Source organism: Bos taurus, chromosome 8 (assembly GCF_002263795.3).
Source record: "Bos taurus isolate L1 Dominette 01449 registration number 42190680 breed Hereford chromosome 8, ARS-UCD2.0, whole genome shotgun sequence".
Classification (NCBI taxonomy): Eukaryota; Metazoa; Chordata; class Mammalia; order Artiodactyla; family Bovidae; genus Bos; species Bos taurus.
Window position 1 is genome coordinate 38,684,848 of NC_037335.1, and position 13,601 is coordinate 38,698,448.

Genomic DNA, 13,601 nt, shown 5'->3' on the forward strand with positions numbered 1-13,601 from the left:
TGCCCTCCTCACAATTATTTTTCCATTGTAAGAAGTGATAATGTAACACAGGAGGCTACCAAAATAAACATATTAATTTATAATTCTGTGATTGATAGGAGCCAATTGAATTTCTCTAGCGGAAATTCGTCAGGAATAAAAAAGTAATTGAAAGTTGTTGGAAATTGTGGTTGAAGTGATCCAGTTGTTTGACCCTTTACTAGTGAAAGTGAACTTGCAAGTCACTCTACCTTTTTGGCCTCAGTTTCCTCATCTATAAAATGAGGATAATGACAGTACCTAATTAATGGGGTTGCTGTTTCTTAAATGCATTAATAAATGTAAAGTCGAATGTGCCAGTCCCATATAGTTAGCTCAAGATAAGTTTTAACCATTATAATGCTAGTAGTGGTAGTTGAATAAAATGAATGTTCTCATATCTGAAACTGGGACGTGTGCGAGTGCTTTTATCCAAAAGCTCCTGAAAAGTTGTGTTAACTTTTCTGTCCTTGATTTATAATTGTAATTTTAAAATAATCTAATCTGTCTCTGGCTTCCAATTATACTGTTTTCGAGGCTACCAGTGACTTCTTTCACTGAAAACAATGGTTAACTTAGTGCTTGACTCATTAGGGCGGCTCTGTTTAAACTAAGGAACCTCTTCTTGAATCTTTTCTTAACACTGAATTATTTGGTAATAGAATAATTCACAAATTTGTATATTACTTTTTATACTTTATTTAGTGGCATTTTATTTGTGTGATGTGTTTGTTACCCTTGTCTTCACAGTGTTTTATAGTTATGACTCACATGAGAAACAGTCCATTCACATTATTTTTAAGTAGTAAAATATATTCCAAGTTGATGTCACAAGATTTTAGATATGGAGGAAGCCATAGAGCTTATCTAGTTCAAGCATCTAGTTTTACAGATTAGAAACAGGGATTTAGAATGAGGCTGGATAATGACTGCATGAAAAGTGCTTAGAAGTTGCAAATAGGTTTGAATACAGGTGTTTTCAGAACCATTGTGCATGTAAGTCCTGCAAAATAGCAGGGAGACCATTTCTCTTTCACATAAAGGTTAATTTCTGAATGTTTTGAATCATTCCTAATGATTAAAGTTCAAAATACTGTATTAGCATATAATCTAATAGCATCCATACAGAAAACACTCTTTTGTTTATAAACATAGTAATGTATTTCTGACATTCTTAGTCCAGGAGAGAGAAAATTCTTGCAGTTTAGTAGTAAATAGTAATATGATGATCTCAAAGAGATAATTAAGGCTTTTTGAGTCGCTCACTTTTTTTGTATTTGATATGTACAAACATTTTGTAAATAATAGGTTCGACAAACCACATTTGTAGATCTAGGAAATCATTTCTTTTTCTGTACTAGGCTAAAATCTAAGTCATTACTAAATAAATGCTTTGAGTGGGCACCACTTCAAGAAAAGCGTAGATTATAACTGTTAGGTATGCAGTTAGGATATATAGATGTTCCAGAACAATATAGACTGTCCACATGAGTCTGATTTTCAGCAAATAGATGATTCAGATACCTTATTTCTAAATAAGTGGTATATCATATTTTAATAATAAAAAACACTTAGATATTAAATTTGTTTTCTTTTGTCTTCTCATATGTATTTGTAAGATACTGAATTAACCCTTATTTTCGAATTTAAGTAGAATTTTACAGCTGCTTCATATATTACTGAGCAAGAAATGAGGTACATCAGATAGAGAGGGTGTCACATTATTGCAGAGCAGTCCAGTGGTATGTACCTTGGGCAGATTGTATAACTTGAATCTCAGTGTTTTCATCTGTTCTTTGAAAGTATTGCTTGCACAAATGTGTATCTGTCAGAACTAGACATTCAGATATCAAAAGAGAGGTTTTCTACTCTTTTAAGTGGTATATAGTTGAGTAGGGGAAAAGACACTTAAAAAGATTGATGATTCTACAATATAATGGAGTTAAAAGGTATAGAGAAGTTTATACTTGAACTGTTTCTTAAAGAAGTTGAAGATTGCTTCTGGATTTTCTTAGAGGGAATGTTTAAGAGAGACATTCCAGAATATTGAACTACAGTGAATGCAAGGCATGGGATAGCAAGGTGTTTCTGGTAACTACAGGTACTTCCTATGGCTACAGTATGGTCTCCAGGGTAGTGTCCGCTTTTCAGCAGGTATGCAGGATGATCAACTGGGGAGAAGGAAGAAAATATTACAACTTTAGTATATTTTATTTTTATTTTATCCTGTTAACATTTCTAAGTTTTTTGGTTTGCGTCTTGTGTTTATGATAACACTACATCTGTATAATCTACAAATGACATTTTATCATATGTAATTTTATTAGTAATATATAACAATCTGTTTTATATATATAATATTTGTGATAGAACTGCGACTAAGACTAGCATATCTAGTCTCACAGTTACATATTTTAAAAAGGATCTCATTCATGTATTTGAGGCAACTGAGGGCTTCCCAGGTGGCGCTAGTGGTAAAGAACCCACCTGCCAGTGCAGGAGACGCCAGAGATATGGTTCAGTCCCTGGGCTGGGAAGATCCTCTGGAGTAGGAAATGGCAACCCACTCCAGTGTTCTTGCCTGGAAAATCCAATGGATAGAGGAGCCTGGTGGGCTATAGTCCATGTGGTCACAGAGAGTCAGACTTAACTGAACACGCCCACATACCCAGGAGGGAAATAGCAATTAGCATTAAGGAATAGGGAGAAAATCATCTAATAAGTGGAAAGGAATAGAAAATACTTAATAGAAGTTATGCCTAATAAGAATTTTTGCCTCTTCTGAATTTTAAATTATATTTTTGAATGCTTTTAAATTTAAAAATATTTTTGAAAGCTTTAAGAATATTGCTATGTAGTTTTAATAAGTTGTAATTACAGAATAGGCATCACCCGTGACCCCAACAGAGCTGAACTTGAAGTTTTAGTTTTTGCCGTTTAAAATAATATTTTGGTGAAAATAAGCTTGAACATGATTTATCTTTGTTGATTTCTGAGTTAAGTTGCTGTTAAAGAGAGGTACATATAATGGGTTATTTAAAAAAAAAAAGGCTTTCTTAACTATAGGTAAAGATTACTTAGTTTTGTAATTGCTTTTTAGTTGGACATGAAAATACAAAAGCATCATTATGAAGCCTCAGAAATTTAAAAACAGAGGTTTCCAAGTACAAGTAGTAATTGAACTACATATGGATTTTGTACCTTGATTTTAATCTCCTTCTTAGTTAAATTTGAAATTTGTTGGCTTGCTTATTCTCAACTAAGATCAAAACCTAGAAATTAACTGGGGATTTTAACAAGGTGTTTCTTATTCCCTAGTAGTTCAACTCCCAGTGGAATGTGTAATTCTGTCTTTTTTTTGTAAGTCTTTAAAAATTGAGTACCTTTGCTAATAGAAGCTGGATTTACTTCTTGTTCAGAATTATAGAATGTTAGTGCTTGATACACCATGTAATTCTATTTATTATAGTTGCCATTATTTAAAAAAAAGTGCTATTCAAGAAGATTCAGAAAATGTTTTAAGTGCAGTGATGAAAGGACGGAGGAAGGATTTCAACTAACAAAACATTTTTTGAGCTTCTGCTTTGTTCTGTGACTTAAGGGACGGTTCTTGGCCCAAGAGGTTTACATACACAGTTATGGTAAAGGGTTAAAATATGTTAAAACTGATTTTCAGACTTGATCCATTGTCAAAACACCTGGAAGTCATGGCACTGTTTACAGTGCATCCTGAGATATCAATATATTTAGTTGTATGATTTTTTGCTAGGGGATAAAAAAGGTTTAAAAGAAATTATGGAAAGAAACCCTTAATGATGAGATTCTGCCTAGCTCCTCAGATTTTTCTCCCTACAAACTGGGAAAACAATCATTTTTGGATTTTTGGTGGTATATGTTGGTTTTGATGCAGTTGAAAATCTGCATCTAACTTGACCCTGAAACATAAAGAAAAAAAAAAAAACTAACTTGACCCTGCATAGACCCTCCATATATTTTATTGTTGTTCTGTTGCTCAGTCATATCTGACTCTTTGGGACCCTATGGATTGCAGCACGCCAGGCTTCCCTGTCCTTCACCATCTTCCAAAGTTTGCTCAAACTGATGTTCATTGAGCCGATGATGCCACGCAACCATCTCTTCCTCTGTCATCCCCTTTTCCTCCTGCCCTCAATCTTTCTCAGCATCAGGGTCTTTTCCAATGAGTTGGCTCTTCTCATCAGGTGGCTATAGTATTGGAGCTTCAGCTTCAGCATCAGTCCTTCCAATGAGTATTCAGGGTTGATTTCCTTTAGGATTGATTGGTTTGATCTCCTTGCAGTCCAAGGGATTCTCAGGAGTCTTCTCCAACATCACAATTCAAATGCATGTACTTGGTTCCTCCCTATCCGGGGTTCTGAATCTGCAGATTCAACCAGCTGAATCCAACTGAGGACCGTGTAGTGCTGTAGTATTTACTGTTGAAAAAGATCTGTGTTTAAGTGGACTCAAGCAGTTAAAACATCTCTTGTTCAAGGATTAACTATATATTCTAAGGGTGCATTCTTTGAGGACTACTGTGATTAGCTTTATTACAGAGTTTTATGAAAGTACAGAGGAGGGATCAACTACTCGAAGGAGGTGGGAAAGCTGGGATTGAAAAAAATACTTCATTAGATTTTGTTTTAGAGGTCATAATTTTGAAAGGTGAGTAGACTATTGATAGGTGAAGTTTAAGAGTTCATGAAACAATTATTTGACCTATCCTATGATGGGTAGTTTGTGAAGCTCTGTGATTACAATGATAAACATGACTTTATCCCTAACTTCAAGGTGGTAAGTAAACAAACAATTACATGTATGGAGGCAGGAGAGGGCATATTGCAGAGGAGTGGTTTATATCCAGTGGTTGGTTAGAATGATGAGATCCTGTAGTGGCAGATAAATCTAGAAAGATAAGCTGGGACTAATTATGGAGGATTCGTTCAAAAAGACCCTGATGCTGGGAAAGATTGATGGCAAAAGGAGAAGGGGATGACAGAGGGTGAGATGGTTAGATAGTATCACCGACTCAATGGGCAAGAATTTGAGCAAACTCAGGGAAATAGTGAAGGACAGGGAAGCCTGATGTGCTGCAGTCCATGGGGTCACAAAGAGTCAGACACCACTTAGCGACTGAACAACAGCAACAGTAATTACGGAGGACCTTGATTGCTTGCTAAGGAATTTATAATGTAGGCAGTGTGGATTCATCACAATTTTTAGCTAAGGGAGTGACATGATTGTACTACTATTTTGAGGTTTGAGGGCTAAAATGGAAGAAGAGAGAATGAAGGAAACCTATTAAAAGGTTCTTGAGTTAATACCATCAAAAAATAATAAGCAGTAGAAATAAATAGGCGGATAAAGCTATAAGAGAAGTAAATTCTGTAAGTAAAAGTAGCACAGTAGCAAGCTACTGGATGTGGGTATGATGGAGAGGATGATGTCCAAAATATGAATACATTTGAGCCCAAGTGATGGTGATGCTGAGGGAATGTGAAAGGAGGCATGCATTTGAAGATACGCAGCTGAGAATTATTAGAAGGCTGAATATGGAGCTCAGCAGAGTGACTGGTGCTAGATTAGAGGTGTTTAATTAGGAATTAACCTGCAAAAGGAGAATGGTTGAAGAAATGGGAGGGAAGGCCCAGGATAGAGTCTAGTAAAAATACAAGGGGATCCAAGACAGAACCTTGTGTAAGGATTTGTCTTCAATTTGGAAAGATGAGAAAAACATGATTAAAGTGTGTATAATGTATATTAAAAGTTGAAATGCTTAATTGAGAAAAGGCAGTTAATGAAGCTGAAAAGAGTTTATTCTGGAGTAAATAAGGGCTTCCCTGGTGTCTCAGTGGTAAAGAATCTGCCTGCCAATGCAAGGTAACACAAGTTTAGTCCCTGGTCCAGGAAGATCTCACATGCCATGAAGCAGCTAATAAGCCTGTGCACCAAAAAGAAAAAAAAAAAATTGTGGAATAAATAAGAAGTATAGTTGGAATATAGTAAAGTTACAGCTTTAGTATTTTAGGAGATTTTGTTCCATTTGAAAATGATTTAGATCCAATACAGTAAAAAAAAAAAATGCCCTAATAGACTGTAAGGTGTTTTGCCTCAAAGTTTGTTTCTCATTGTATTTGTGCCCTTGTAATTATTTTTATTTCTAAGAAAAAAAATTAGAGCAAGGAAAAGAAATCATGTTTTTGGAGAGAAGATTATGTTCTTTTTGTTTTTGTGTTTTAGCTCTCAAATGATCTCTAGATTGTTTCCACAAGAGTAGAGAACAAATAATAGCTGTTTTCGTTTCCAGGGAGCTTCCACAATAATATGAATCTTTAAAATGTATTTTAAATTACTTGAAGAGGTTGTTCTTCTTTTTTAATGGGAAGCACTAATAAACCCCAGTGGTGGTATTATCTGATAACCAAGCCCTTTGTTACATCATCTTCCACTTGGGACCAGTGAATGTTCCACAATTAATTGTGCTTAAAATCAAGATATTAAATATATACACTTTGGAAAAAAAAGAATTATGAAAACCAATTAAGTGTTATTCATTTTACTTTTAAAATTTTCTATATGTCAGATTTTCTGTTTTACAGTTAATAAAAGATTATATTTAAAGTAAATTAGAATCTACAACTTTGAAAAAGAATTGGGTTAAAAATATGTATTATCAAAGTTGTAAGACAGTACAGTCATGTTAGATGCTGTAACTGGGTGGTGTAACTGTGAGTGATTAATTTTCCCGTCCACTTTGTACTTTTTTTTTTTTTTTTTACAATATATGCATGCATGCTAAGTTGCTTCAGTTCAGTTCAGTTCAGTTGCTCAGTCGTGTCGGACTCTGACCCCATGAATCGCAGCACGCCAGGCCTCCCTGTCCATCACCAACTCCTGGAGTTCACTCAGACTCATGTCCATCGATTCAGTGATGCCATCCAACCATCTCATTCTCTGTCGTCCCCTTCTCCTCCTGCCCCCAATCCCTCCCAGCAGCAGAGTCTTTTCCAATGAGTCAACACTTCGCATGAGGTGGCCAAAGTACTGGAGTTTCAGCTTTAGCATCATTCCTTCCAAAGAAATCCCAGGGCTGATCTCCTTCAGAATGGACTGGTTGGATGTCCTTGCAGTCCAAGGGACTCTCAAGAGTCTTCTCCAACACCACAGTTCAAAAGCATCAATTCTTTGGTGCTCAGTTTTCTTCACAGTCCAACTCTCACATCCATTCATGACCACTGGGAAAACCATAGCCTTGACTAGACGGACCTTTGTTGGCAAAGTAATATCTCTGCTTTTCAATATGCTATCTATGTTGGTCATAACTTTCCTTCCAAGGAGTAAACGTCTTTTAATTTCATGGCTGCAGTCACCATCTGCAGTGATTTTGGAGCACCCCAAAATAAAGTCTGATACTGTTTCCACTGTTTCCCCATCTATTTCCCATGAAGTGATGGGACCAGATGCCATGATCTTCGTTTTCTGAATGTTGAGCTTTAAGCCAACTTTTTCACTCTCCTCTTTTACTTTCATCAAGAGGCTTTTGAGTTCCTCTTCACTTTCTGCCATAAGGGTGGTGTCATCTGCATATCTGAGGTTATTGATAGTTCTCCTGGCAATCTTGATTCCAGCTTGTGCTTCTTCCGGCCCAGCATTTCTCATAATGTACTCTGCATATAAGTTAAATAAGCAGGGTGACAATATACAGCCTTGATGTACTCCTTTTCCTATTTGGAACCAGTCTGTTGTTCCATGTCCAGTTCTAACTGTTGCTTCCTGACCTGCATACAGGTTTCTCAAGAGGCAGGTCAGGTGGTCAGATATTCCCATCTCTTTCAGAATTTTCCAGTTTATTGTGATCCACACAGTCAAAGGCTTTGGCATAGTCAATAAAGTAGGTGTTGCAAGAGGGCATCAGAGGGCAGACACACTGAAACCATACTCACAGAAAACTAGTCAATCTAATCACACTAGGATCACAGCCTTGTCTAAGTTGCTTCACTCATGTCTAATTCTGCAATCCCATGGACTGTTGCCCGCTGGGCTCCTCTGTCCATGGAATTCTCCAGGCAAGAATACTGGAGTGGGTTGCCATGCCCTCCTCCAGGTGATCTTCCTGACCCAGGGGTCAAACCTGTGTCTCTTATGTCTCCTGCACTGGCAGGCAGGTTATTTTACCACTAGTACCACCTGGGAATCCCTGATCCATGTGTTGTTGTTGTTACTTTTTATAATATCATTCAAAATATAAAATCTTCAGATTTTGTAGGTGCAGTTTGAAATGCTTGAAATAGCTAGTACTAAGAACTCATTTCAAGCTTTCATATTTAAAGCTTTTGAGTAGAGCCATCTGAATGTTCAGTTCACTTCTGTTCAGTTGCTCAGTCGTGTCCAGCTCTTTGCGACCCCATGAACCACAGCACGCCAGGCCTCCCTGTCCATCACCAACTCCCAGAGTTCACCCAAACCCATGTCCATCGAGCCGGTGTTGCCATCCAGCCATCTCATCCTCTGTTGTCCCCTTCTCCTCCTGCCCTCAGTCTTTCCCAGCATCAGGGTCTTTTCAAATGAGTCAGCTCTTCGCATCAGGTGGCCAAAGTATTGGAGTTTCAGCTTCAGCGTCAGTCCTTCCAATGAACACCCAGGACTGATCTTCTTTAGGATGGACTGGTTGGATCTCCTTGCAGTCCAAGGGGCTCTCAAGAGTCTTCTCCAACACCACAGTTCAAAAGCATCAATTCTTCGGCGCTCAGCTTTCTTTATAGTTCACCTCTCACATCCATACATAACCACTGGAAAAACCATAGCCTTGACTAGATGTCCCTTTGTTGGCAAAATAATGTCTCTGCTTTTTAGTATGCTGTCTAGGTTGGTCATAACTTTCCTTCCAAGGAGTAAGCGTCTTTTAATTTCATGGCTGCAAATGATGAATGTACCTTCAGACAAAAATAACTCTTCTGATAGCTTGTTTTATATCTCTGCAATGGTAGTATATCTGGAAATTCAGGCTTGTTCATTTCTCTCTAGGAATCCCTCTAAAAGAGAAAAAAAGATGAGAATACAGATTGAGATAAACTAGTTTAAGGTAAAACTATTTACCTCTTGTTCTACTTTGTACTACTTTACAAATATTGCTCGTTTGTGGAAATTTAAGCCTTCTAAGTTAGAATCAGTGAAAAAATCTTTGCCAAGATAAAATTGCAGAAAGTATTTGAACTGACTATTTAGCACATGAAGTGTTTTGGAGAGCTTCTCTTTCCAAAACACATCCCCCTTTTTCCTTCAGATATGTCTCATCTGCTAGACATAAGGTTTCTTTCAAATGGTAACATGCCGGTTTATAATTACTACAGTTTAAGTTTGCAAAAGCTTTAAAGGTAAATAGTTTTGTTTCAGTTCTACAAAAGGCTAGTTTATACTAGCCTAGTACATTGACTTTTATGGTAATGATGTATGTATATTTTCAGTTTTTTAAGGTTGAGATTAGAAAGGAAATCTCTCTTACAAAATGTGCATGCAGGTAGAATATTGGAATTACTTTCCCTGCAGCATTTCATGCTTTATGTTCTTAAACTTTTCAATTTCAGTGGTAGCTTACTTAACAAATGCAGTAAGGTACACCAAGATTCTGCTAAATATATAATTCCTAGTGAATTCAGGGTCTGTTTTTGTGTCTTCATAAAATAAGAACAAATCCACTTCATTTGGCACTGAGGAAAGAGATCATCTCAAAAACTTTAATATAAGTTTATAGGAGCGTTTCCCCATAGACATAAATGTGGACTGTTTCCATGTTTGCCCATGAGCCCAATTTTTAACATATGAGTTACTAAAATTGGAAGATAAAAATAAAATATAATCAGTAAACAAAATAGAACGTATAAAACATATTTCATATCTATCTTCAAATACTTGTGCTTGAGGAAAAGCAGTTTTAAATTTGACTCTTCCCACAGATAAGCTCATTTTCTGTCTCCCTCACTTTCTACTCTGTTGCTACCTTATATGCAAATTTTCCCTCTGTCTGGTCAGTCTCTATCCTTTCTTAACCTTCTGTCTTCTTTCATAGCATTTATTGCAACATAATATATAATGTGATTTAATTATATATCTTTTTTCTCCTGTCTCACTAGAGTATAAACTCTATGCAGGCAGGGACTTTTTCTGCTTGGCTTGTTGCTATTGACTTCTATAAATGTTGGTTAAAAATTAAGTAGTAGGTAGCTATAAGTTGTACCGGTCATTTTAAAAGGTTTTGGGGCTGTGCCTCTCAGAGTGTTTCCTAAATAACCAGCATTTGAATTGTGTTAAAGGCAGAGACCTTGGCCCCAGAATAGCATACTTAAATATGTTAACCCAATATCTCAGGGTGGGGATAAGGAAGCTCCATTTTTAATAAACTCCTAAATGATTTTTATGCAAAATAAAGTTCCAGGACTGATACTTCAGGATATAGTAACAGTGTTTCATGATTGATTTCACCTCAGAATTTAAAATTTCTTTCATTGAGGTATTTTTTTTTAATTACTGTTTTTACACTTGTCAACCTTTAGGCAGAATGAAGGGAAGGTAGGAGAGAATTAAGAAGCAGATTTCATGTAGTCATGTGTTCCTGTGAAATACATACAGCTTGAAGAAATGGTAACAAATGAGGGATAGTGTTGGGGAAGGGGTGGGGACACATGATCCTAGGTGTTTGCATTTCTGTTCCTTTGAAAAAGAATGGAGAGACATTGAAAGTCACATGTTTATCATAGAATGTTACACAGAGCAGTCTCTAATTTAGAATTAAAATACTCTGAGTAATTCCTATTACATGGGGCTAATGTATTAAATAGTACCAGAATTTTTAAAAGCCTGAAATTAAAGATCCAAGATTCTATTCCTGTCACTTTTATGCATTTAAACCTATGTGTATGATCTTACATCATAAATCAGCTGTGGATAATGTATTCTTTATGTTTCTTACTTGATTTTGGGGAGCAGTGAAAAGAGATCTAGATTAGCTCTCATAGCTTTGCTCTGCACTATATCAGGCAAAGTAATGTAATAGTTGACCTCATAGTCTTTTGTTTTTTAATTTTGTATTTTTCTTCTATAGTTCAGTTTGAGTTCCAAGCCTTTATAATATTTAAAAATTAGAGTTCTAAACCATCCCTACCCCATATTGTATGCAAAAGTGTGTGTGGTAGTGTGGACTGGTGCCTACATTTTATCTAGGAAGAGGGTACAAAACTTTTTATTAGGTCAGCAGAGGAGCACAGACCCAAAATAAGTTAAAAACTGTAATTTTAAGACACAGAATTAACAAACATTCAATAAGTTATGATGATGTTTGGTTAAAGTAGAGAAAATTCCAATTAAATGAAGGAAGAATTAGGCTTTTAACAGAAATAACAGAATTTGAATAGTACCTGAAGTTAGTGTTACATTATGCCTGTGTTTATACTCTTTGGTGTTTAGAGAGACTTGTTTATTAAGTAGTAGTTTTGCTTTGCATTAAATTAAGAGGAAAAATGTTTTAGAAATAGCCCCCTTGGTATTCTAGAACTCTGAAAGAGTTAATATATGACTTACTGCACTGAAGATATCTTAACTTTGGGAGTAAACTGAGTTTAATTCTGGTTTTGCCACCGACACTTGTGTTGAACTAGACATTGACTTTTTCTGGAATTCAATTTCCAGTTGTTGCCATTAACTTCATCAAATTCAGAGCAATTTCAAAACATCAGGAGTGTCTTCTTTTCTACTTCTCTTTCTTCTATGTCTACTGAAAGCCTAATTATTATCTGAGGCTCAGCTCCGATTTTACCTCTTCTATGAAGTCTGATACATAATTGTTTTTTTCACTGCATTCCATGATTCTTCGCTTTGCATTTGGTTATAGCACTTAAAAATTCAATGGTAGTTATGGGTCTGTCTGTATTGTGATATTAATTGTTTGGTAATTCTTCAGTTAATGAAATAAATGAGCTTATCAAAATCAAATAAATACTCAGTTATATCGAGTCAGAATTGCTGCTTTTTAAAAAATATTCAGCAAAATTGTTATCTCCTAAGGAGAATTGCACAATTTCTTCTGCCTTTGTTTCAGCTAGGTATATTCCTCTGTTCTTAACCCACTTTTTGTATTTATATGATTTGTATTGAAGTTTTTGAATATCATGATATTGAAGCTATCTGTTTGCCCCCCGCCTCCAAGTTTAAGATTTTCTGATGCTTTTGTATTTCTAGAAACCAGTTCTTCAAGGGCAGAGAAACTCAGCATATATTAATTAAGTTGAATTCAGATACCATATCCTCTCTTAAAGGATGGATACAATAAATAAAAGCATAATAGAAGGTAGTGTATGGTTAATGTAGAAAGATGGGTAATGTTCCTTATAATCAAAATATATTTACAATGCTTATTATTTGATCGGCAGTGTAGAGGGGTTCAAGATGAAAATGGAAAGACAGAAGCTAATAAACTAAGTTGATGTGGAGGTCATTCCAGGCAACAAGAATAGCATTCTCAAAAGTTCAGAGGCAGCAAAGTCACTGTATGTAGTTAGGGAATGGTCAGTAGTTTAGTTTGGCTAGAGTGCTAGTTATATATAGAGAAGTAATGACAGCTGTGACTGGAAGGGCCAGATTATGGAGCCAGATCTTAAAGGGTCTAATATGCTGTGCTAATAGAGAGTTTGATATTCCTTGTTAGTGAGTTATTAAGTTAAAAGCTTTTAAGCTAGAGAATTACAAGAGACATATAGATGGGATGAATTAGAAGAGAAAACTAACATCAGTTTGATGTTTTCCCATCCCTTAATTTTAAGCTTAGTTAATAGATTTTAATTTTGCATTTGACTTTGCTTCTTTTAGCAGATTTGGTGAAGGATTAAATAGAAATGTATCCGTTTACATTACATAAAAGGATTTTTTATTAAGCAAAAATCTTAGAATAATGCTAGAAAGAAGAGACAATATTTTCTTTTGCTAAATAACTTGGATAATGTGCCATGTTTAAATATCTAAATACTTTAAGTTGGACTTAGTTTTGTTTCTATAAGTGGATAATTTCAATCTTCCAGTTCTCAGGGGAAAAAAACTATATTAAATACAGAATTTTGCCTATTTAAATTACTATATCTTCCAGGTTGTTTTCTACAACTTTGTTTACCAGTAACCAAAAAAAATAAATAGGACAAATATAATTATTACATTGCAGGTACAATATCAGCTGCTACTGCTACTGCTGCTAAGTCGCTTCAGTAGTGTCCAACTCTGTGCGACCCCATAGATGGCAGCCCACCAGGCTCCCCGTCCCTAGGATTCTCCAGGCAAGAGTACTGGAGTGGGGTGCCATCGCCTTCTCCGACAATATCAGCTAGTTATGCTTAATTTGTTAGCTTAATTTTTATAGACCCAAACCTATATTTGTAACTCATAGGTACTTATTAGAACATAATCTTAAACATTAAACAAGCTAAATAAAAGGTTTTTAGAAAAAAATTAATTATGTTAAATAAGACATTATTTCATGGTGAGCCAAAGAGCACTGAACAAGTATGAGAACCATTAATACCCTC

At 35.7% G+C, this 13,601-nt stretch overlaps 1 protein-coding gene across 4 annotated transcripts in view; it reads left to right on the top strand.

The window, feature by feature from the left end:
- The window catches only part of KIAA2026, a 110,388-nt gene that overhangs the window by 3,244 nt on the left and 93,543 nt on the right, over positions 1-13,601 (top strand). The gene's annotated exons all lie outside the window — the stretch shown is intronic.